This window comes from Fukomys damarensis, unplaced genomic scaffold, assembly GCF_012274545.1.
Source record: "Fukomys damarensis isolate Sample0158 unplaced genomic scaffold, DMR_v1.0_HiC HiC_scaffold_21, whole genome shotgun sequence".
NCBI classification, from domain to species: Eukaryota; Metazoa; Chordata; class Mammalia; order Rodentia; family Bathyergidae; genus Fukomys; species Fukomys damarensis.
This window is the reverse complement of record NW_022900933.1, coordinates 8,817,396-8,840,567: the sequence shown is the minus strand read 5'-3', so window position 1 is coordinate 8,840,567 and position 23,172 is coordinate 8,817,396. Positions and strand designations below refer to the sequence as shown.

The following is a 23,172-nucleotide window of genomic DNA, read 5'->3' as shown; positions in this document are numbered from 1 at the left end:
GAATGGGACCATAGACTCCGCCACGCAAGCAGCTCCTTTTTCACTTGTGGGAAAGGAAAAAAAAAATACCAGCAGCGATGGTTAACAAATATGGGTCATTTTATATGCACTGCCTTCTTTGATTCACATAATGATCCAATAAGGTAGACACAGTTGGCATCCGCATTTTCAGGGTGAGGAAACAAACAGACTAGGAGAAATGACGCAACAGTACCTACAGGATCAGAGCCGGGGTTTAAAGCTGGATCTCCTTAATTCTCAGCCCGTTTTTGTTGGGGGTGAATACCTGTTTTGAACCCAGGGAGCTTTGAGCTACATCCCCAGCCCTTTTCATTTTTATTACTACGCATCTGCAGGGCATGATTACGTTCACCCTGGGGAGTTGCTACACGTACATCACACATCTCAGCTCTTTTTGTCATTTCCTTCTTCCCACCGCCTTTTCATGCCCTTCCCACTTGTAAACATCTATCTCTCTGTTTGCTACTATCTTTTATTTTGCTTTTTCATTTATGATTTGAGTTCCTCATATAAGAGAAAGTATGCAACATTTAAGCTTTTGTGTCTGATTTATCTCAGAACATTATGGGTACACCCATTTTACTACAAATGACTCAAATTTATTCTTCTTTATAGCAGATTAGGACTCCACTGTGCACAACTATCACATTTTCATGTGCATTCCTCTGTAGACGGACTTATAGGCCTCTTCCAAGATTTAGCCACTTGGATTTGTACTGCTATAAACAAGGGAATGCATGTAACCCTGTAATATGGTATCTTGAACTCTCTTGGGAAGATACCTAGCAGGGGAATAGCTGGGTCAACGGAATCTCTGGTTTGTTTCTAGAGGAATCTCCATACTGACTTCCATAGTGATTGTGCCAGTTCACACTCCCACCAACAATGCAGGGGGTTCCTTTTCCCTGCAGCATTTGTTATTGTTTGATTTCTCCATGATCGTCTTTCTTGCTAGACTGTAAAATGGAATCTCAACACTGTTTTAATTAACAATTCTCTAATAGCTAGCAATGTTGAAACTCTCTTCATGAACGCATTGGCCTTTTTACTTCTTCTTTTGAGAAATGTCTATTCATTTCAGTTGCTCATTTTTGAATGGGTCTTTTATTTCAGAAGGTCTAATAGTTTTGAGTTTTTTATATATTTTAGATATTACGCCTGTGTCCAACAAGTAGCTGGCAAAAAAAACAACTCTTTTTCCCATTCCATGGGTTGCCTCTTTACTCTATTGGTTGTTTCCTTTGCTATGTAGAGCTTTTAAATTCAATGTAATGTCATTTGTTGATTCTTGATGTTATTTCTTGCATCATTCAGGTCTGTTCAGAAAGTCCTTGCCTGAACCTATGATTTCATGAGTTTTACCTATCTTATCTTCCAGCAAATTGTCTGTTTTAATATTTAGATCTTTCATTCATTTTTATTTTAATGTAGTACATGGTGAGATATATAGGCCTACAATCAGTCTTCTATATGAGAATAGACAGTTTTTCCAGCACCATTTGCTTAAGAGGCTATCTTTCTTCTAGGTATGTTTTTGGCCCCTTTTGTCAAAGATCAGATAGTTGAATGTTCTGGGGTTATTTCTGCATCGTCTATTCTATTCCATTGATCCACATGTCTGTTTTTGTGCCAGTACTATGCTATTTTTATCACTGCAGCTTTATAATATGACTTGAAATCCAGGATTGTTATGCCTTTCACTTTACTCTTTTTCCCCGGGATTACTTTTGCTACTCTGGGTCTCTTCTAATTTCTTAGGAATTTTAGGATTTTTTTTCTAGTTTTCTGAGGCATGCTGTTTATTTTTATTGGGATTGCATTAAATCTATATATCAGTTTTGGAAGTATGGCCATTTGGAAAATATTGGTTCCAGGAACAGGGGATATCATTCTATTTTCTGAAGTCTTCTTCAAGCTCCTTTATCTGAGTGCTATAACTTTTATTGTAAAGGTCTTTCATTTCCTTGGCTAGGTTAATTTCTAAGTACTTCATTTTTCTACTGTGAGTAGTATTGTTTTCTTATTTCTTTTGAGTGAGTTCATTATTGATGGATTGGAACACTATATTTGTGTGTTGATTTTGTATCCTGCTATCCTGCTGAATTTGATCATTAATTCTAAGAGTCTTTCTGTGGAATTTTTTTGGACTTCCATTTAGAGAACTATATAATCTTCAAATAATGATAATTGACTTCTTCCTTTCTTATATCTATCCTCTTTATTTCTTTCTCTTGCCTGGTTGCTCTGGCTAAAGTTTCAAATACTACATTAAACATGAGTGGTGATAGTGGATACCCTTGTCTTGTTCCTGATTTGGGAAGAAAAACTTTCAACTTTTCCCCCCATTTAATATGCTTTTAGCAGTAGGTTTGTCATAAATGGCTTATATCGTATTGAGATAAGGTTGTTCTATACTCATTTTCTTCAGCGTTGTTATCATGAATGGATGTTGGGCTTTGTCTAAGGCTTTTTCTGCTTCTATTGAATCGATCCTGTTGACTTTGTCCTTGCTTCTGTTTATGGGATATATTACATTTATGGAGCTGTGTATGTAGAGCCATCCTTGTATCCCTGGGACAAAGCCTACTTGATCATAATGTGTGATATTTTTTATTTGTTGCATTCTGTTTGCCAGTATCTTGTTGAGAATTTTTGCATCTGTGTTCATTAAAGATATTGGCCTATAGGTTTCTTTTTTTAGTTGGGTGTTTGTCTCGTTTTGAAATCAAGGTAATTCAAACTTCCAGGAATGACTTTGGAAGTATTCTTCCCCTTTCAATTTCATTAAAGATTTGAGGAATGTTGTATTCAATTTTCTCTGAAGTTCTGCTGGAATTTAGCAATGAATACATCAGGTCTTGGGTTTTATTAATTGGTAAGTTTTTATTACTGCTTCAAGTTTATTGCCTGTTATTGAATTATTCAGAATTGTAAAAAATATATTCTTGGCTCATTTTAGTCATTTGTATGCATCTAGGAATCTGTCCGTTTCTTCTAGATTCAGCAATTTATTGGAGTACAGGTTTTTGAAGTAGTTACTAACAATCTAGATATGAGCAATGTCTGTTTTGATTTCATCTTTTTCATTTATAATTGAATTTATTTGGATTTTAACTTTTTTTGTAAGATTGGCTGAGGGTTTGGTAAGGTTAGCTATTTTGCTTATTCTTTCAAAGAACAAGCTCTTGGATCCATTGATTCTTTGTATTTTTTAGTCCCTTTCATCAATTTCTGTGCTCATCTTTATAAGTTCTTTGTTTGGATGTGAATTGATCTTGTTTTTCTAAGACCTTGAGGTTCATGATTTAGGCTTGCTCTATTTTTCCTCTTTTTCTTGATTTTTTTTTTTTTTTTTTGAGACAGGTCTCACTATGTTATTTAGGCTGAACTTGAACTCGCTGTGTAGCCGAGGCTGGCCTCAAACTCATGGCAATTCTCCTGCCTCAGCCTCCCGAGTTCTGGAATTACAAGTATGTGTCACCATACCAAGTTTCTTGTTTTTATGATATGAGTATTCACAGCTAGAATCTTTCCTCTTAGGATGATTTTCATCTTGTCCCATAGGTCCTTACATTATTATTTGATAATGTACTGCTCTTATCCTTTGACTCTATGAACTAACTTCTTTGATTTCTGTCACCATTGATTATTCAAGTATATTGTTTAATTTTCATTTGCATAATTTCTGTGATTTCTTTTGTATTGAGTTCTAGTTTCATTACACTATGACAGTGCATGTCTGAGGGATGAAAGGGATGGGTTCCAAAGTAGCATGTAGAGTCAGTTAATTAAAGAAGGATTTCAATATATAATATAATTACAATCATTTGTTACGTTTCAGACCCAAAGCAGTCCCACAGAGCACAATGACATCTTAAGGTCACACATTGTGCACATCCCTTCTGATACCAAGCCACCTGGCTATTTAACTGCAGAACAAGTCATCTTGCATTACTGGCTGCCATGTTCTACAGCCCAATGATATCAGGAAAGGAATTTTTTACACACCCTCCTGTACTGGGCTGGGTCCTGGTTTAAATTAAGAATATATCTTTTTTAAAATTTCTTACTTGATCAAAGCCCTAGAGAAAATACTGACCATCTAAAAAAGGACAGAACAAATAGAAGTACTTCCTGTCAGCTGATTACTTTTGATCATCTTAGGGAACTTTCTGATATCAACTGTAATGATTATATAACAAAAGGCATGATATAAAGCAAAATCAGCAGTGTTTTAGTAAGCAGAGGTTGCTAGAATTTAAGTATGTAAAAAATTCTTCCTGTGCATTAATTTTCCAGATACACCCCCCCCTCTTTTTTTTTGCGACTGGGGATCGAACTCAGCACCTTGCGCTTGCGAGGCAGGTGGTAGCACCACTGAGCTATATCCCCAGCCCAATACCCCATGTTTTTAAAGAAGTATCATTCTCCATGAAACACGGGTCACTTAGAATACGTAATTATGCTATTCAAAATTAGCTGTAAATGAGTATGTGCTAAGCAAATTGAGTGATTCCATTTTTGTAAAGCTGTTGTGTGAATCATAAATACTATCGATGAGATAAATAAATAAATAAATGGGACAGAAGAGGAATTTAGCCTGTTTTGCAATTCCTAGGCAACCTCTAAGCAAAATGTTGATAAGCATCATATTTATTCCAATTTCAAGGATGTGAAGAGTAATTCCTGGATGCATAAAAATCTATACAAACTTACACTTGGTGCAGATGTCTTTGTAGCTCTGCCAGCCTTCTCACTTGAAGGCATGACTCTATCTTGATCTACTTTTAATAAATTCTACCTATACTTCTGCACAGCCTATGTGTCTTGGCTGAATTCTTTCATCAAAGGCACGAGAACTCAGGACCAAGGGAGTGAGGGTCTGGTTCCCCACTGCATCAGGACCCTGCTCCACCGTGACAAGACCATTCACAATGAGAGTTATTACTGAAAGGTACTGATTTATTCTGTCACTGCATTTTTTTTCCTGTTGCTTATTCTTTTATTTTTCCCTTCTCATTAACCACTTACCCTGCTTGGTATATTCATTCCCTTAGACTGTTTGGCATCATTGGCTTCACTGGGGCAGGGCCTTGTTAAATTGCCCTGGCTGGCCTAGAAGTAGCAATCCTCCTGCCTCAAGTTTCCTGATATCTGAGATTAAAGTATAAGCCTCTATGCCCAGTTTACGACCCGTGTCCTTAATCATATCTGATTTTAATCATATTTGGGCTTAAATATATACTATATGGGCAGATGAGTCTTAAGTCAGCCTCAACCTGGCCTCTTGAAGCTGCGAGGGCCTTAAAACACTGAGCACGAAAGGGAATGCCTGGAAATTTTGCAAGATTTAGGTCAAATTCCTGTTCAGGTCCCATGACCCAGCCAATTCCCACGTAACACTGCCATCTGTATCCATCAGAGTTCTCCTAAACTTCACTCTGCTGTCAACCTGAGTGTCAAAGATTTTATTTACTGTGGTGCTGGGGATTAAACCCAAGGCATTGCATATGCTAGTCGAGTGCTTTACAACTGAGATACACCCAGCCCAGGGTCAGGAGTTTTAAAATGGGAACAATGGGAAAATCGGATAGAGTGAAACTCTGCTCTAACCAAACACTAACAATTCACAGCTGCCTGAGCAGTGCAGGGAGGAAGATGGGAGAGTTAAATTGTCTAAGAAACATTCAAGTTACTTCTACGGAAGACATGATACTGCCTCTCCCCTCACAGCGCCTACTGCCTGCTCAAGGGTGCTCAAACCCTTTAATAGCATCTGCAGAGCAACTCACTCGTGACTGCAAATGGAACCCTTAGCACAAAGAAGAGATGTGAGGAGGTGTAAAGCTTTAAAGGAGTTCTCAGAATGCAACAGGACCCTTCAGAGAAAGTTTCCTAGACACAGCGACAACTACATTCTATAAAATTAAAAAATCATTTTTTTCTCGGTACAAATGCAATACATGCTTGTGACAAACAAGTCAGAAAATACAGACGAGCGAAGAAAAGAAATTGCAAGAAAGTACCCACCTACAATCTCGCCTACCCAAAGACAACTTCTGTCAACACCCTCAACACCTTGACAACCAGAATTTGCAGTAGCAATGTGCACAGCCAGACCATAGGTGGGGAGGAGGGGAACAGGAAAACAGGAGCGGTCCCTGCATTTTATTACATTTCATTTTATGTTTTATGACTCCAAGTCTGCAGTACATGATGTTTACACTGTGTGGAGTTGGCACATGTGCCCCAAACATCTTTATGCCTTTCCCTCCCTTCCTCTCCTCCGTCTCTTGTTCCCCTTCCCATTTGAGAAAGATCTATCTCCCTACTTACTGTTATCTATCTTTTACTTTGCTCTTTTTTTTTTTTTTTTTTGGTACCAGGGATTGAACTCGGGTCCTTGTGCTTGCGAGGCAGGCCACTGAACCGCTGAGCTAAATCCCCGGCCCTACTTTGCTCTTTATTTATAAATTTAGTCTATGCTCTGCAGTGATAAGAAATCTATTTGATGGAGTTGGTAAGAAGATGGTGAGGAGGACTGATAGGCAATCTCTCAAGCCGGGCAGACTTAAAGCAGGCACCAGCACCAGGGAGTCCAGCCGAACAGCGATGTGATTAAAATAATCAATAGCGATAACAGCTTTTGTTGAGTGCTTGCCATATGCAAGACGTTATGCTAGATACTTTACATTCCATCTTATTGGATCCTTACAATCGCCTTATCCTGTTTAGAGAGGCTGAGAGCTTTGCCCAAATTCTCACAGCAAGCAGGTTCCAAACAGTGCACTGATGTTTCCTAAGTGTGGTTTTCAAACAGAATGCCTTGAGATGTTTGTTAAAAATGTAGTCTTTCATGCTCACTTCAGCAGCACATATACTAAAAGTGGGATGATACAGAAAAGATTAGCAGGGCCCCTTGCACACAAGGATGACACGCAAATTCGTGAAGCGTTCCGTATTTTTTTTAAAAAATGTGGCTTTAACTTGAAGTGTCCAATTCAGCAAGACTAGGTGGGGGCAGATGCATTAGTGAATTTCACAGTTCCCCCAGGGAAGTTCTCTCCAACAAACTTGAGGCCCTCTGTTCCTAGACAATGGAAGAGTGAATTGGCTAAGTAGTCATCAAAGATTCACACCTCTGGCCTGAATTTTACTGCCCCGAGATAGCTTCACTTTGACCCTGTACCTCGTTGTGGGGCCCTTCTGTAATGGGGGAATGTTAAATAAAAATTATAGGAGACTATGGTTTTGGACTAAGCTCCTGTACTAAAGCCTAAAGACTAGATTGAAAATCAAAATAATGTCATTTATGCTAAAGCTTTACATCACCACAATGAAAGTAAGTTGTTACTTAACCTTCCAAAACATCAAGAGAGAGAGAACAGAAAAACTCCACCAACAGAACAGCTTCAGTTGGCATGGAAAAGAAGTTCCTGCTGCTTTAATCCTTACCAAGAAAAGTGGGGTTGAGGGTGTAGCTCAATGGAAAAGCCCTTGGTGGTTCAGCTTTCCTGACACCCTGAGTCCAATCCCCAACACCAAAAGAAGAAAGGAAAGTAACCTGATATTAAGCAGTCATTTTTCTATCGTTCTGTCTCCCTGTCCCTGCCTTACAAGGAAAATAACTTTAACATGACTGGCCTGCTTTTTGGTTTGTTGCTGTTGTTGTTTCTGCCCTCTTCGGCCTTTGTCTGTTTATAAAACCAACTTTCTCTGGTCAGCTCATCAGAACATTTATTCTATTTTATGGAATGCAATCTCGGTGGAGTCTAGGATCACAAGTAAAACCAATTAAGACCTTTAACCTGAATTTATTTTAATTTGGTCCTTTGGGTAATCATTTGGTACCTCTTGTACTTAGCTTTCTCACCAACTGCTCTCAGATGTCTGAACACGAAAAAATAATGAAATGGACTCATCAGTGCTTGGTCAGCAGATCAAGAGACGTGGTGGCTCTCAGGGGAGGAGTGAGCTGCCCAGTGAGGGGCGGCTGCAGGCCCTGGGCTCACTGGAGAAAGACCTGGTTCAAGCTGAGTCCCCAAATCACAGAATCCAAGTTGCAACCAGGATGGAGGCAAAGATGCCAAACCTCGAAGTAGAGGTAATGGACTACACAGAGCCACTTTTGTGTAATTTTGGTGGGTTTCAAACAGAGCATTTCCCAGCCTGCCTCCAAAGCCTCAAATACCTTACCAGTATTTTTGCCAAAGTGGCAGCTCTCCTCAGCCCTTCCCCACCACCTCCCCAGCAGGGCCTGTGGCAGTTTGTACCTAGTGGAGGAGGAGGACACAATGATCTAGAGACCAGGATATTATCTTAGTCGTAGTCTTGATTTGTCCTTCTAAAACTGGCTAACCATGGCAGGCCATCTAACCTGCTGACTCAGTTTCCATTCCCATAAATTGTAGTACCTTTGTAAGTACTCAAAGACCCTCATAGGGCTACTGAAATACTGTATGCTCAATTATAAAATGCTGTACACAGCAGAAAGCTGGAAGATAGTTTAAGGCGGCCTCAGAATATGTGATTGACTACTTATTAAGCCAATCAAAACAATGAAAGATAGAAGACAGCAGGTCTGTTTACCTCATCGGTTTGATTGAAGGTCATCTCCAGGCTGAAACAGTTCAGGTCTGAAAGTCACAAATGAGCATGCCCAGAAGATACCTATCAATAGCCAGGTATGGGGGCATACACTACTCAGAGGCTGAGGCAGGAGACTACTTGAAACCAGGAATTCCAGGACAACATGGGCAACATAGTGAGGTCCCATCCCTTAAAAAAAAGGTACCTGTAAACTGGGAAATAACAGTCTTCTGAGTAACCCAGTCTTAATTCCCTTTAAAAATGCTCTGATTTTAAGCAAGAACCCAGCCCAAGATCTGAGGCCAGTGAGCTCTACACAACCTTCATTGTTCTTGGGTCAGTGGTCACACAGCACAACAGCCTATAGAGCAGGAGTCTACTGGAAGGGCTAGGTGTGCTGGCCTCAGAGACAGCAAGAAGACAGTGCAAGTGACTTCAAAGCACCTGAGGAACATCCAGGCTCAGGGGCCAGGACCAGGAAATCAGGTGGAAAAGGAGGGTTGAGAGTCAGAGGAGTAAGAAGCTGTGTACTCTTAGGGTTTCACATGGCCTTAGCTGATATGGGCTTCTCTGAGCTCTGGTCCTTATTTATAGATGTGGGAGTTGGTCTAAATGACCTCAAAGTCCTTTCAGTTCTGGGTGGGAAGATATCATGGAAATCCAAGATGCACAGACAGTTGCTCTCTGGTTTACCTCTGAGATCATCCCAGAAACCCAGGAAACCCTGTGCCACCTGGAGGGCCATGTCCCAGAGCTGTAGGAAGGGCAACCCTCCGTGAGGGAAGGTGGGAAGACCAGGCATCATCCAGTCCTGTGAGGGCTGCCAGAGCTTCCTCCTGCTAAACAACTCAGAGACCTTTCACAGACATGATCTTACTTCCGCCTTCCATCTCCATAAGTGAAGTTGGCGTTTTAAATGGTTCTCTGTGTGCGACCACAGGGCAAGAAACAAGACCGTGCCGTGGGAATGGAAATGCACTTTGAAGGACGCGCCAGGACAAGACATAAGAAAGAAGCAGCCGCGTCCTAAGGCTCTTAGCAAGTTCACAGGAAAGTTCCCCAGCAGTGACACATCCTCTTTCTCTGTCACACTCTCTGCCACTTAGCGGGGAGCCAACTTTGGACCAGGCTGAGTTCTCCTCAGTCACGTGAGTTACCTGTAGCAAAAAGATTAAGACATTCATTTGTTTGGTGTATTTTTCCACTGCCTTCTTTCCAAACAGGAAAGTAGTCTATCTTTCCAGTGAGACTTTTTGTTTTTCCTTCCCTTAGGAATTCTCTTAGGTCAGGAAGCAGATGTTGCTTGATGATAATAGGTCTTCCTGTCTTTGGTAAGAGCCCTGGTTCACTGAGGAGATGATGCAGATGCTCAGAGAGAGAAAGGGTGAGGAGAAAAGAAAGGCCTTGAAGGACAAGGATAGAGAGAAAAGAGTACTTATAGGCCAGAATGATAGAAAATAATAGAAGACGGCCCTGATTGTAAGGACAGAGCCCATGCCAGGACCCCAATACCAGCCTCCTCTCAGAAGGAGGCATGTGGCACTGGGCTTCCAGTCTCACCAAAGCTTCCTGGGCTCAGAAACAGCAAAGTTACCAAAAAAGGGATCTGAGGCAACAGACATTTTAGTGTAGACTGTTGCCTGGTGATTAGGTGGAACACCCCACACTTTTCAGGATCTTTAGGGGAGAATTTGATCCTTCCAGATTAATAATTTGTCCATTGGGCTGGATTGGGAGCTCAGAAGATTTCCTTTCATTTTAGAAAGAATAAAAACAGAGAAATACAAACAAAAATAGAGAAATAGAGAACTGCTAACTCAGCGGGGGTGTGGAGTAAGACTCCCTTTGACATGTACAGAAGCACATGAGCCCTCACTGTGTTGGCATGCCAGGCTGTGAGGATACTTGTTACATCTCCTTAACACCCAAATCTTATTAGCTCTAAGCTCCTACCTGCTAATGCAGGAAATCCGGACTCATTCTGTTGATTAGGATTTTTCAAGTACCAGTCTCATAAGAGTCTAGAAGCGGCTCTCACAAGAGCACTGTTGTAAAACAGCAAGCCTGGCCTCCCGTGAGCCTGCGCGGCTTCCTGCTAGGTCATGTGATCACTCGCTCCTGCCTGTGCTCCTGCCTTTGTGGCGTGATTCGCCCGTGAGGCCTTCACCACAGCCAAGCTGCTGAACATACCGTGCCCTTGTGCCTCCAGAACTGAGCTAAATACGCCTCTTTTCTTTGTATACTTCCCCAATCTCACCGATTTCATTAAACCAACAAGAACTGAATACAGTGATTATTATGCTGAGAAAGTCCAAGTAGAAAGCACTAAAACGGCTAAGGAAAACAGTGAAGAGAAAGCCACGTTGAGTATCTGGAGCGGTTGCAGGGATTAATGCCACCATCAAGAACGTAAGGGAAATAGACCACAGCCACTTGCTTTTGAGAGGAGGTGGTGCCGGGGCTGTGGCTGAGGGGCAGGCAATTGCCTAGAATACAGAAGGTTCTCCATTTGAGTCCCAGAACCAGAAAAGAAAGAAGAAAGGAAGAAAGGACTTAAGGGACGCAGGAGTGGTAATTTCCACCACATTCCCATTCCATACGCCTACTTGTGCAGAAGACGCATGGATCTGGCAGGATGACAGTGGATTATCAAAAGCTTCACCAGGTGGTATCTCCACCAGCATCTGCTGTAGCAGATGTGGTTTCATTACTGATGTAGTTTCATTTCAGATGTGGTTTTATTCAGTGAAATTTCTAGGGGTCTGGTGATGTGAAGCATGTCAAGATATCTCTCCTAAAGTGAAAGATAAGTTTTTGCATCTGGCCCCTGCTGCAATCAAGAAAGAGACCCAGTGCCTAGAAGGCCTCTTGGGATACTGGAGGCAACATATCATCATGCAGGTGTGTGGCTCTGCCCTATTTACTGCATGATTTGAAAAGTTGCTAGTTTTCAGTGGAGCTCAGAATAAGAGAAGGTTCTGAAACAGGTCCACGCTGCTGTCCAAGTTGCTCTACCACGTGGCTGTATGACCTAGCAGGCTTAATGGTGCTTGAAGTGTTGGCAGCAGATAAGGTAATATTTGGAGCCTTTGGCAGGCCTCATAAATGACATGCAGTGCAAGCCTTTAGGATTTTGGAACAAGGCTTTGCCATCATCGGCAAGTAACTATTTCTCTCCCTCCCTCCCTCCCCCCACCCCCCATATGTACACGCACGTACGTGTGTGTGTGTGTGTGTGTGTGTGTACTAGGGATTAAACCCAAGACCTTCACACTCAGCTACATTCCCATTTTGATTATGAGATGGAGTCTCATTAATGCACTAAGCTTCTCAAACTGGGCTCAAACTTGATGGGCCTCCTGCCTCAGTTTCCCAGAGTTCTGGGATTGCAGGCTTGCACCACCATGCCAGGAAACTGTCCTCCTTTTGAGAAATGGCTTTTGGCCTGAGACTAGCCCTTGTAGAACTAAACATTTGACCATGGGCCACCAAATTATCATGCCACCTTAGCTTCCTATCTTTCATGAACTGAGTGCTCTCTGACCCATTAAGCTGTAAGTGTGGTATGCACAGCAACTCTCCATCATCAAATGGAAGTAGTACATGGGTGATTGGACCTGAAAAGGTCCTGAGGCATAAGTAAATTACATGAAGAAGTAGCCCAAATAACCATAGTCCCCACTCTTGCTACAGTACCTTCTCTAATTCGTACCTATGGACTTATGGGGAGGACCCTATCATCCCTTGACAGGGAAGAAAAGATTCAGACCTGGTTCACAGATGATTCTGCACAATATGTAGGCACCACCTGAAAGTAGACAGCTGCAGCATTACAGTCCTTTTGCAGAAAATCCGTGGACACTGGTGAAGGAAAACCCTCCCACTGGGCAGAACTTTCACATGATCGCTTGGCTGTTCACTTTGCATGGAAAGAAAAATATCAGGGCATGCAATTATATTCAGATTCATGTGGCAAATGGTTTGGCTGGATGGTCAGGGAATTAATTGGCAGGGACGTGATTAAAAAATTGGTAACAAGGAAACCTGGAGAAGAGGTACATAAATATATAGTACCTTCTCAGCCAGAAGAAGAGGCACATGCTTGTAATCCCAGAACTTGGGGGTGCTGAGGCAGGAGGATTGCTGCAAGTCTGAGGCCAGCTTGGGCTACATAGTGAACTCAAGACCAGCCTGAACTACATAGCAAAACTCTGTCTCAAAAAACCCAAATAATGTGAAATAGGAGAAAAAGGGCTAAAGGTGTAGGGAAAGTGGGAAGGGTAAGGGAAAGGTAATAAGGAAAAGAAAAAAAATAGGAGAAAATGAAAAAATGGAAATAAAATGTTTCTAAATGGGGAAGGGAGGAGGGGGTGAAGGGAGGGCAGGGGTATGGGGGAAAAGTGAAAACCAAGATCTGTCATTGCAAAGTACAAGATCCCAATGATGAATGTAACTGTACTGTATACCTAAAATGTACCAATAAACTCAATGAGGAAAAAAAATTCCGAATAAATAAATAAATTGTACCTTCTGAGTAGGTAAAAGATATAAAGATGTTTGTTTCCATGTGACCTTAGCAAAGGAGTATATTAATAGTTAAGTGGTTAGGGTGATCAGTCCTGTGGATACCAGCCGGCTTTCCCCTCACCCTTGTCATTGTCCAATAGGTTCATGAAAAATGGCCATGGGAGCAGGGGTGTAGACACCAATATGGATTTCCACTCATCAAGGCCAACTTGGCTAGGGTCACTGCTGAGTCTTCAACGTGTCGGCAGTGAAGACCAACATGGAGTTCCCACTGCGGCACCATTCTTTGGGGTAATCAGCCAGCTGCTTGGTAGTGAGTTGATTACATTGGACTCCGTCCATCATGAAAGGGGTAGCATTTTGTTCTGACTAGATAAGTGCTTACTTTGAATATGGACTTGCATTTAGTACTTCTGCCAAAAAACTGCCATCCATGGACGTACAGAATGAATTATCCGCTATCACGGCATTCTACACAGCATTGCTGTGGATCAAGAACATACATCACAGGAAAACACATGTGAAAAGGGCCTGTGCTCATGGCATTCACTGATCTTACCATGTTCCCCACTGCTACTGTTGGGAGAGATTCTACATAACTTTTTGGGAAAAATCATTCCATAATTAAAGTATGTCTATGTTTGTCTAATGCTCAGTGTCATCTCGCCAGCGAACTGGCTATGGTATGCAGAAACATCACTCTGGTTTGCCTCCAGTCACAGCTGAACCCGGTCCCGTGATGCTGTGACACTCCAGGAAAGGAGTACATCAGCTGAAGATATCCTGTTTGGAGAAACAAGTAGTAAGAGAAAGGTTTCACCTGGGGAGGGACAAATTTCTAATCCACATAAGTTCCTCATCAACCGAGGTTCTTCATCAGCACAAATTTCTCATCGCCCTAGAATTATTGCTGCCCTCTGAGTCAACTGTTACTCCTGATGAACCAAATAAAGTTATGGCAAGCTCGGTGTGCATCTTTGCGGCCCAGAGCAGCATTGATCAGGCCCGAAGCTCAGCCTTTTCTCTAAGTCTTGTTTCCAGTCTTTATTCCCTAATTCACCTTGTGCTGCTGTGGCTCACAGGCAGGGGTTCTGGTAACATCCCCTTCCTCTGCTCCCTACGTGGTATGGTTTGGATCTGGAATGTCCCTCCAAGGCCCATGTGTTAAAAGCCGGATCCCCAGAGTGGTACTGTTGGGAGGTTGTGGAAACCTCAAGAGGTGGGATCTAGGGGGAGGTTTTAGGCCATTGGGTAGCCCTCAAAGGGGATCTTGGGACTCTGGTCTTTCTCTTTCTTGTTTTGCTTCCTGGACATGAGGTTTGAGAATACTTTTCATCCCCATGTACTCCCTGTCATGATGTGTATCCTTGCCACAGGCCCAAAACAATTAGCTAATTGGTTATGGATTGAAATCTCCAAAACTGTAAGTTGAAATAAACTTCCCCTTGATAAGTTACTTTTTTTTGTTACATTCATGGAAAGCTGGTATATATTTCACTATCTTTAAGCAGCTGTTTTGATAGAACAGTAGAATGATCTTCTAAAGACTTGGGTTGAGGACAAGCCAGGTGGTCATACCCTGTAAGTCTGTAACAAGGTTCTCCAGAAAGCTGCAGGTGCCCCATATATGGTGTTGTGTTATTCACTTTCTCGTCACTAGAACAAAACACTGAACACTTTCAAACTAAAGGAGGAAACTTTATTTGGCTCACAGTTTAAGAGGATTCAGTCCATGGTTGGTTGGCAAAAACAGCACAATTGAAGGGCGTGACGGAAGAAAGCTTCGCACCCCATGGCAGACAGGAGGCAGCTAGAGAAGAGAGGAGCTGACAGCGAGAATACACCCTTCCAGGTCACACGCCCAGTGGCCCACCTCTCCTGACCGGCGTCCACTTCCTAACAGCACATGCAGCTATGAATTCATCAATGGTTTAACCCACTGGGGAATACAGCACTCTACGATCCAATCACATGTCAAGTGCCTCGCCTCTGAACACATGAGACTTTTGGGAGATGTTTTAGATCTAAACCTTACTGGTGCTTTATCTCCTTCAGCCAGCATTTACAGGTTCTGAAACCAAGGGGTGGAAACGTAAGGAGTACCACTCACTAATACTTCTTGTGACTCATGAGTGAAGTTTCTGCGTCCTGTTCTCATGTTCTGATCTGCTCACCTGCAGGTCTTAGTACCAAAGGGAGTCAGGCCTCCATGAGGAGACACAACAATAATTCTGTAGAACCAGAATGTAAGACTGGCTCATGGTCACTTTGGCTTCCTGTTATTATTGTTGTTGTTGTTCTGGGGTTTGTTTGAATTTTTTTTTTTTTGACAAGGTCTCAAAAGCTCAGGCTGGCCTTAAACTTTTGGTGATCCTCTTGCCTCAGCCTCCTTTAGCCTTTCTATTACTCTGAATCAATAGGCAAAGGAAGAATACTGTCGTACCTAGGGTGATTGATCCTGATTACCAAAGAGAAATGGAGCTACTACTCTACAAAGGAGAAGAGGAATACAGGAAATCCTTTTGATCCGATCCTGTGATTAAAGTCAATGGAAAACTGCAGCAGTTCAATGCAGCCAGAACTGGGAATGATCCAGGAATGAAGGTTTGAGTCACTCCAGTGGGTCAGAACGATGACTAGCTGAGGTCAAAGGCAATGCAGAATGTATAATGGGGGGAGCTGCTCCAGCCATATGGCCAGTTACAGAAGTGAGGGCTGTAACTGCTGTGGTTATTTCCTCCTTAGTTTATTATTAATATGATGTGTGTAGGGAGAGATATTAATCTACCCATCTGTATGTTAAGCAAACATCTTTTTCTTCTCTTATTTCCTTATCATGTAATGTAAGATGTGTTGACTTTGTATTATGATATTTACACATTGTTAATCCTACATTATAATATTTAAATTACAGGATATGAAGGAGAAAGTAAATATCCCTTGAGGACTTTTAGTTTCTCTTCTCCAAAAGGGATTTGTGTGTTTTTTTGGTTGTATGCAGGATATTTGTATCATGTTAGGCAGAATTATGGCCTTGTTATTAAATACAGTTTAAGGAGATGCACAAGGTTGCCAAGTTGTCCAAAGGTGGATTTGTGATGGCAAAGTTTATGTGTCAATTTTCCTGGACAATGAGGTACTCAAGTAATTGGTTAAAGATGATGTTGGGTGTGTCTTTGAGGGTGTTTCTGGATGGAAGCAACGTTCAAATGAACAGGTGGAATCCAGCAGATTGCCTTCCACAGGGCAGGTGGGCCTCACCCAATGTACTGAGGCTTGAGCAAAACAAAAGATGGAATGAAGAAAAATTTACTGTCGCACCCTGAGTACCTTTGAGCTTGGGTCTTAGTCTTCACCTGTTTTAGGATCCAACTTATAACGAAGCTATAGCCTCAGCCCTCCTGAATTACCAGCTGCCAACATTAGGAGGTCCTGGTACTGCTTAGCCTCTATAGACGTGCAAACCAATTCCTTAGCGTAAATCTCACGTCTAGTGATCTACAGATCCCTGGAGAGCCCTGACTAACAGACTCTTGGCTAATTAAGCAACAGGGCCAGGAAAATTCTTGTGTGAGCCATTCTGTGGACATATATCTTTATTTCTTTTGGGTGAATACCTAGATATCTAATTGCTGGGTCACAGAACATGTGCTAATTATAAGAAGGTGTTTTCCCAAATGATCTACGAGTTCCAGTTGCTCCCCATCTTCATCTATGTTTGATGTCACCAGTTCAATTGTAACTATTCTAATGGCTATATCATTGCTTTAATTTGCATTTCTCAGATGAATACAGATGTTGAACCCTTTTTTACTTGCTTCTCAGGCATTGGTATATCTTCTTTTGTGAAGTATCTGCTCATTTTTTTTAAATGTTACCTTTATTATTATTCAGTGTCAGATTGCTTTTTTACTTTTTTGATAGCATCTTTGTTTTGCAAATCCTTTCTCAGACTGTGGATCAACATTCATTTTGCTATGAGTGCAGAAATTTTCATTTTTGTTAAAGTCTAATTGATTGATTTTTTTCCTTTATAGGTATCGTTTTATGGAGCCCAAGGAAAAAAGCCTGCCTATTCCAAGGTTATGAAGATATGTTCCTATTTTCTTCTAGAAGCTTTATAATTTAGTTTGTACTAAATTATAATTTATCTGTGATTTATCTCAAGGTAATGTTTATGAATGGTGAGAAATTAAGACACATGGTTCATTTCTTTAAATATGGGATCTAGATGTTCCAGTATGTTTTGTAAAAAATCTGTCATTTTCCTTTTGAAGTACATCAACAAGAGTGTTAAAAATCATACAACACCTAATGCTGTCTCCAGCCCAGATCTCACTTTCTTGTCTTCCTGACATCTCTATTTGGCTAATCTATATATACCTTCCAAATTGATTTTCCAGAAAGAAAAACTTCATCCTCACCTCCTATGTCAGTTACCTTCCCATTGCCAACACAGAATACCTGACAGGTACAATTTAAAGGAGGAAAGACTATTTCAGCTCACAGTTTCAGAGGTTTCCATCCATGGTAAGCTGACGCCATTGCTGCGGACCTGTGACAAGGCAGAAGCATCGTGGGAGAAGGGTGTGGCGCAAGGCATTTGCTTACCTCATGGCAGCCAACAGGCAGAGACAGGGGGGTAGGGGCTGGGGACCCTTCAGAGGCAGAGACCCAGTGACCTACTTCCTCCAGCTGGGCCCCACCTTCCTACAGCCCATGTAGCTCATGAACTCAGAAACAGTTCATGTACAATAAGGTTACTCCTCTCCCGATGCAGCCTCCTCTCTCACCTCTGATCTCAGCTCTGATCATTGCTACACTGGAGATCAGGCCCTTACTCCGTGAGTCTTGGGGGAACACTCTGTGTTTAAAACCTAGCACCCCTCACTTGGCTGACTCCTCCTGGCTCTAGTCTCAGCCTAAAAGTTACTTCTAAAACATTCTCCATCAAAGCTGTAGTTTTGGTACTTCCTCTTGACACTGCACTTCGATTTCCTCTTATTTTACCTACCTGATTGTGACTGATTTCATTCCCCAGTTTCTGCATCTCTCCTCCATTAGATGCTAAGCCACAGGAAAACGGTTGCAAAGTTTACTCTACTTATGTTATGTTCTTGTATTTCGAACCTTTAGAAAATACTGACTCAATAGATATTTGCTGAATGAGTGAATAACTTCTTACCCTTCCCTCCAATTGCAGACATCGCTTAGGATTCATGTCTCTGAGCTTGGCCCGATTTTATGTTTCATTGATTCCTATTTTAATGATGGAGTGTGTGTGTGTGTGTGTGTGTGTGTGTGTGTGTGTGTGTGTGTGAAGTCTCTGATCTACCCCTAGGCTATAAAGCTTCCAGATCAAGGTCTGCATTTCCAACATCAGGCTAGATATTTATGTTTGTTGGGTTTTCTTTTAATCCCATTGTCTCAGATAAAGGACATAAAACATTAACAACAGGCAAGGAAATGTGTATATGCTATGCAGTGCATTGGAAACAGCCCACATGCTCATCAAAAGAGGCGGGGTAAATAAATTATGATACTACTGAGCATCTCAGAGAGACTAGAAAGATTTATATACTGATGTGAAAGATGGCCATGATGTACTGCTGAGCAGAAAAGGAAAAACAAGTGTCTGGTAAATACATATAGCCCTCTTTTTAGCACTTTTCTCTTTCTTTTATTTCAAAGTTATATTTCTTTGGTGAGCAATGGGTTTTATAATGAGTATCTCAATTAATATATAAAGAACTCGAAAAAAGTACTGGTTATTATCTATCAGTAAACTCTTGCATTTTCTACCATAAAACCATACCATAGTCTCTAGACTATCAATGGAATTTAATCTTATTCAAGTGCTCCATATGCATTTATTGAGCATCTACTATGTGTCACTTTCTATTCCACATGCTGAAGATATGCAAGGGAACAATGCAAAGTTTTTGCCCATCCACAGCTTTCTGGCTAAAAAATAAGCAAATAGATATAACAAAAAGTTAGACTATTGTAAGTGCTATGATGAAATCAAGTTACAAGACTCACTATTTTAGGTAGGGTGTCAGGGAAGGCCTTTTTGAAATGGTGACAACTAAGCAGAGACTGAAATAAAGTGAGGGCAGGACTTGGGTAAACATCTGAGTAAAGAACATTCCATCAGAATACTCAGCCATTGGGCTGGGATTTAGCTCATTGGCTCTGCCACCTGCCTTGCAAGCACAAGGTCCTGAGTTCAATCCCCGGCACCAAAAAAGGGGAAGAAGAAGGACTTAGCCATCACCAAGCTGTGGCAGTAGCCTGTTCTGCTGGCTTGGTCAGCAGAAGTAGATGGTAACAGCTAGAGCAAAGTGAGTAAGGGGAGGAAAAGAGGGAGATAGGGTCACTCTGGCTGGGCCATGGCACAGGTCCCAGGCTCTTATGTCTTCTAAATGTGGTGATGACTCAGTCCTTAGAGGCGTGCCTGTTACAATGTGTCAGTGTTCCCTTCAAAAGAGAAAATTACAGCTGGGCATGGTGGTGCATACCTATAATCCCTGCACTTGGAGGCTGAGGCAGGAATAGCTTCAGTTCAAGACCAATCTGGACTAGGCAGCAAGACTTTGGCTCAAAACTACTCCCCGCACCAAAGAAAATATACACCAAATTGTTATTAGAACAAACTTCTGGGATGTGGGCTTGCAGAAGACTTTCATTTTCAAAACCATACACTCTTGTGTTTAAATGATTTACAATGAATGTGTATTATTTTGGTCATCAGAAAAAGAAGTAATGATTTTAAAAATCTGTGCATACCCTTTGGCCAATAAACTCCCTTTCAAGAAAAAAATATCCTTTAAAAAATTGGAGCCAAGGGCCCAGGTATTAGCTCAGTGGTATTGCCTCTGCCTTGCAAGCACAAGGTCCTGAGTTCTATTCCCAGTACCAAAAAAAAAAAAAAATCACAGGGAAATTTTGGGCTGGGGATTTAGCTCAGTGGTTCCACTGCCTGCCTCCTAAGCACAAAGTCCTGAGTTCAATCCCCTGGACCAAAAAAAAATTGGAGCCGAGGGGCTGGGGATTTAGCTCAGTAGCGTTATGCTTGCCTTGCAAGCACAAGGTTCTGAGTTTGATCCCTGGTACCAAAAAAAAAAAAAAACATTGGAGCCAGGTGTTGTGGCACACAGTAGCTACTTGAGAGGCTGGAGCAGGAGGCTCACTTGTGCTCAGGCATTTGAAATCAGCCTGAGCAATATCAAGCACGTAAAAAAGGGGAGAAGGGGCACAAATATGTAAAAATCATCCAAGTGTTAGATATGGCTACAAAAAATGAAAATAACCTAGCTGTTCCACATTGGAGGGTTGGTTAAATAAACTGTGAACACCACATGGTGAGACTGTACAGAGCAGTAACCAAGGGCGCTGCAGGATGTCACCTGGGAGGAAAGCTCCGTCACCCCAACTCTGTGAGCCCCTCTCTGTCTCCCTTCCTAAGACGGCCACTTCCTCCCTGAAACCTTCTTGTGTATATTACCCAGACCGCCCCTCGTCCTTCACCACAGACTATGCCCTTACAGAGCAGCAGCAAGTGGAAGGCAGCACTGCGGAGCAGCCCCCACAGCAGATCCTTTGTAAACGCTCCGAAGACTAATTTTGCAGCCGACGCACCTTCACAATGAATGGGAAAGTTAATGAGCATTTCCAGGCACCGTGCAGGTAGCAGAGGTGGGAACCCAGAAGACCAGAGCAGAAGTCCCTGGGCACCCCAGAATGGGTAACAGAGCCCTTTCGTAACCACCCACTTCCTCTTCCCTGAGACGCTGGGGATCCCCTCCTCTGGCTCCTGGGCCCTGTACCCTTGGCTGCCTAGGCCACACTTCCTAAACCTGGGTCCAAGCCACTGTGTAGACAAGGGACCAGCGCGGCCAGGGGTCTCCTCTCCAGTCAGTTCCATGGCAGACTCGACAGCTCTGCCAGAGACCGGGATGTGTTCCTCCCGTCCAGCTCACAGCGGCCTCCTCTGGAAAGGGCATCCGTCCTGAAACCGGTTTCCTAACAGCCACACCTCCGGGTACAGCTCCTTCTACCCAGCACCCTGAAAGGCCAAGAGCTTCTTTTACCCTCCTGGGACTTCTGTGGGGCCCAGTGACACCCCTTTGTCCTACCCAAGCCTTCTGGTGCCTGGGCAATGACACAGATGAGGTAATGATGGAGACCGTATTTGTCGTTAATCAACACTGATACCAAGGCCCAGAGAAAGGCAGAACCGGCCCTGAGTCACTGGGAGCACTGGAAAAGGCAGGTGTCCCTGGGGTGGCAGGTAGGGCCACTTCATTGCACAGCGGTGCAGAAAGGGAAGCCCCCAAAGAGGAAGGACATGGGGACTCCCAGGGGAACGGAGAGGGAGCCATTCCCAGGTACGCAGACAGGTAGGAGAGGTGGGAACCCAGAAGACCACAGTGGGAGCCCAGGGGCAGAGGCTGGGTGGTGGGAACAGTCTGAGGAGGCTCACTCAGACTGCAGTGAGAGAAGGGGGCGTTGGGATCCTCCACCAACGTGCCGCCCAATCAGAAACAGAGAATACGTTACTTCAAGTGGGTAATTTATGAACTGAAAGGTATTGCTTATGGTCTGGAGGCAGGAAGTTCACCATCAGGGCACCAGCAGAGCCTGTGAGTAACCCTTCGACATAGATGGTTCCTTCTATGTGTCCGTATGTGGCCTCAGGGGCCGACAGTTCTCTTGGGCCCTTTAAAATCAGGACATTAATCCTATTCACGAGGACGGAGCCCTCATGACCTAATCAGCACAGCGGGCTGCATCTCTTAACACAGTCATGTTTTGGATTAAGTTGCAATGCATATATTTTTGAGGTTCACAGTCAATTCTTTTCTCTCAGCCAAGATCCAAGATGACAGGACCTGGGAAGGCAAAGCTAAAAATAAAAACTTCAGGAGTCTTTTTGTTCAGCTAAGCAGTTCTTTCCCCAAGGCAGAACCCGAAGGTGAGGACAGCCTGTGCCTGCTCTTGAGAAGTTTGAAATCTGGCTTCTGGACATATCTGGACATTGACCAGCAGAATAAAGCCACCTCTTTGGAGATGATCTCCTTCATGATTTAGCCTCCAAGAGAAATGGCAGCTCTGCTTCCTCTCTGAGTCACAAATGTTCTACCAGAGATGGACTGTGAGGCCCAGAAAGGAGTACTATCCAGAGAACAGGTCACATGCTCATTTTTGGTAGCTGCTTTTCTTCTGGATCTTTTTCTATCCCCTACCCCAGCCCTGCAACCTTGATATGTCTTTGAGCTGATGAGCCAGGCAGAATAAATTACCACTGGCAGCTTCTAGGTTCTGTCCTCTTGGGAGTTGTCCAAATAAACTACCCAGCATACAGAGAGGCTCAGCTCACAACTTGGAAAGGCAGGAGTTCTCTCTGAGAGTCAGAGACAAAGAAAAAGATACCTTGAAGAACCCCTTTTACTTCTGTCTCTGCTCCTGTGGGTTATTCGGGTATCTCCAGTGCGCCGACTTTAATTCCTTTGAAAACTAAATATACCAAGGAGCGGTGTCGCAGGATCAAATGGTAACTGCACTTTTAATGTTGTGAGGGCCTGTACACTGATTTCCGTGGTGGCTGTACTGGTTTACATTCCCACCGGCACTGTAGGATTCTTTTTTCCCTGAATCCTTGCCAACATTAATTGGTTTTGTTTTGCTTTTTTTTAATTCTTGATGATAGCCATTCTGACTAGGGTGAGATGAAATATCAGTGTAGTTGTTATTTGAATTTTCCATGAATGATTTCTTGATGGCACCTGTCTTGAGTTTCCTATCCCAAGTGGGGGAGGAGAGCAGCCCTGTGATCCCAGCATCTGAATCAAGCTTTTGAACAACCCCAGCCTCATGTACTGTTGCTGTGTGACAGAACACAAGCAAGACCAGCACAACTGCCCCGCTGAGCCCATTGTGCACACTAAGATTTAAGACACTAATTTTGGGTGTAGTTTGTCACAAAGCAATAGATAACCAAAAACTCCATCTGGAAAGAGATACCATAGACTC

The 23,172-nt window shown here is 42.7% G+C and overlaps 1 non-coding gene across 1 annotated transcript; it reads left to right on the top strand.

Moving 5' to 3' along the window:
- The first annotated feature begins 6,877 nt into the window (after nucleotides 1-6,877).
- On the top strand, nucleotides 6,878-6,987 carry LOC117287199. Its single transcript, XR_004518398.1, has one exon. It is a non-coding gene; the product is annotated as a U6 spliceosomal RNA (small nuclear RNA).
- Nucleotides 6,988-23,172: the final 16,185 nt, after the last annotated feature.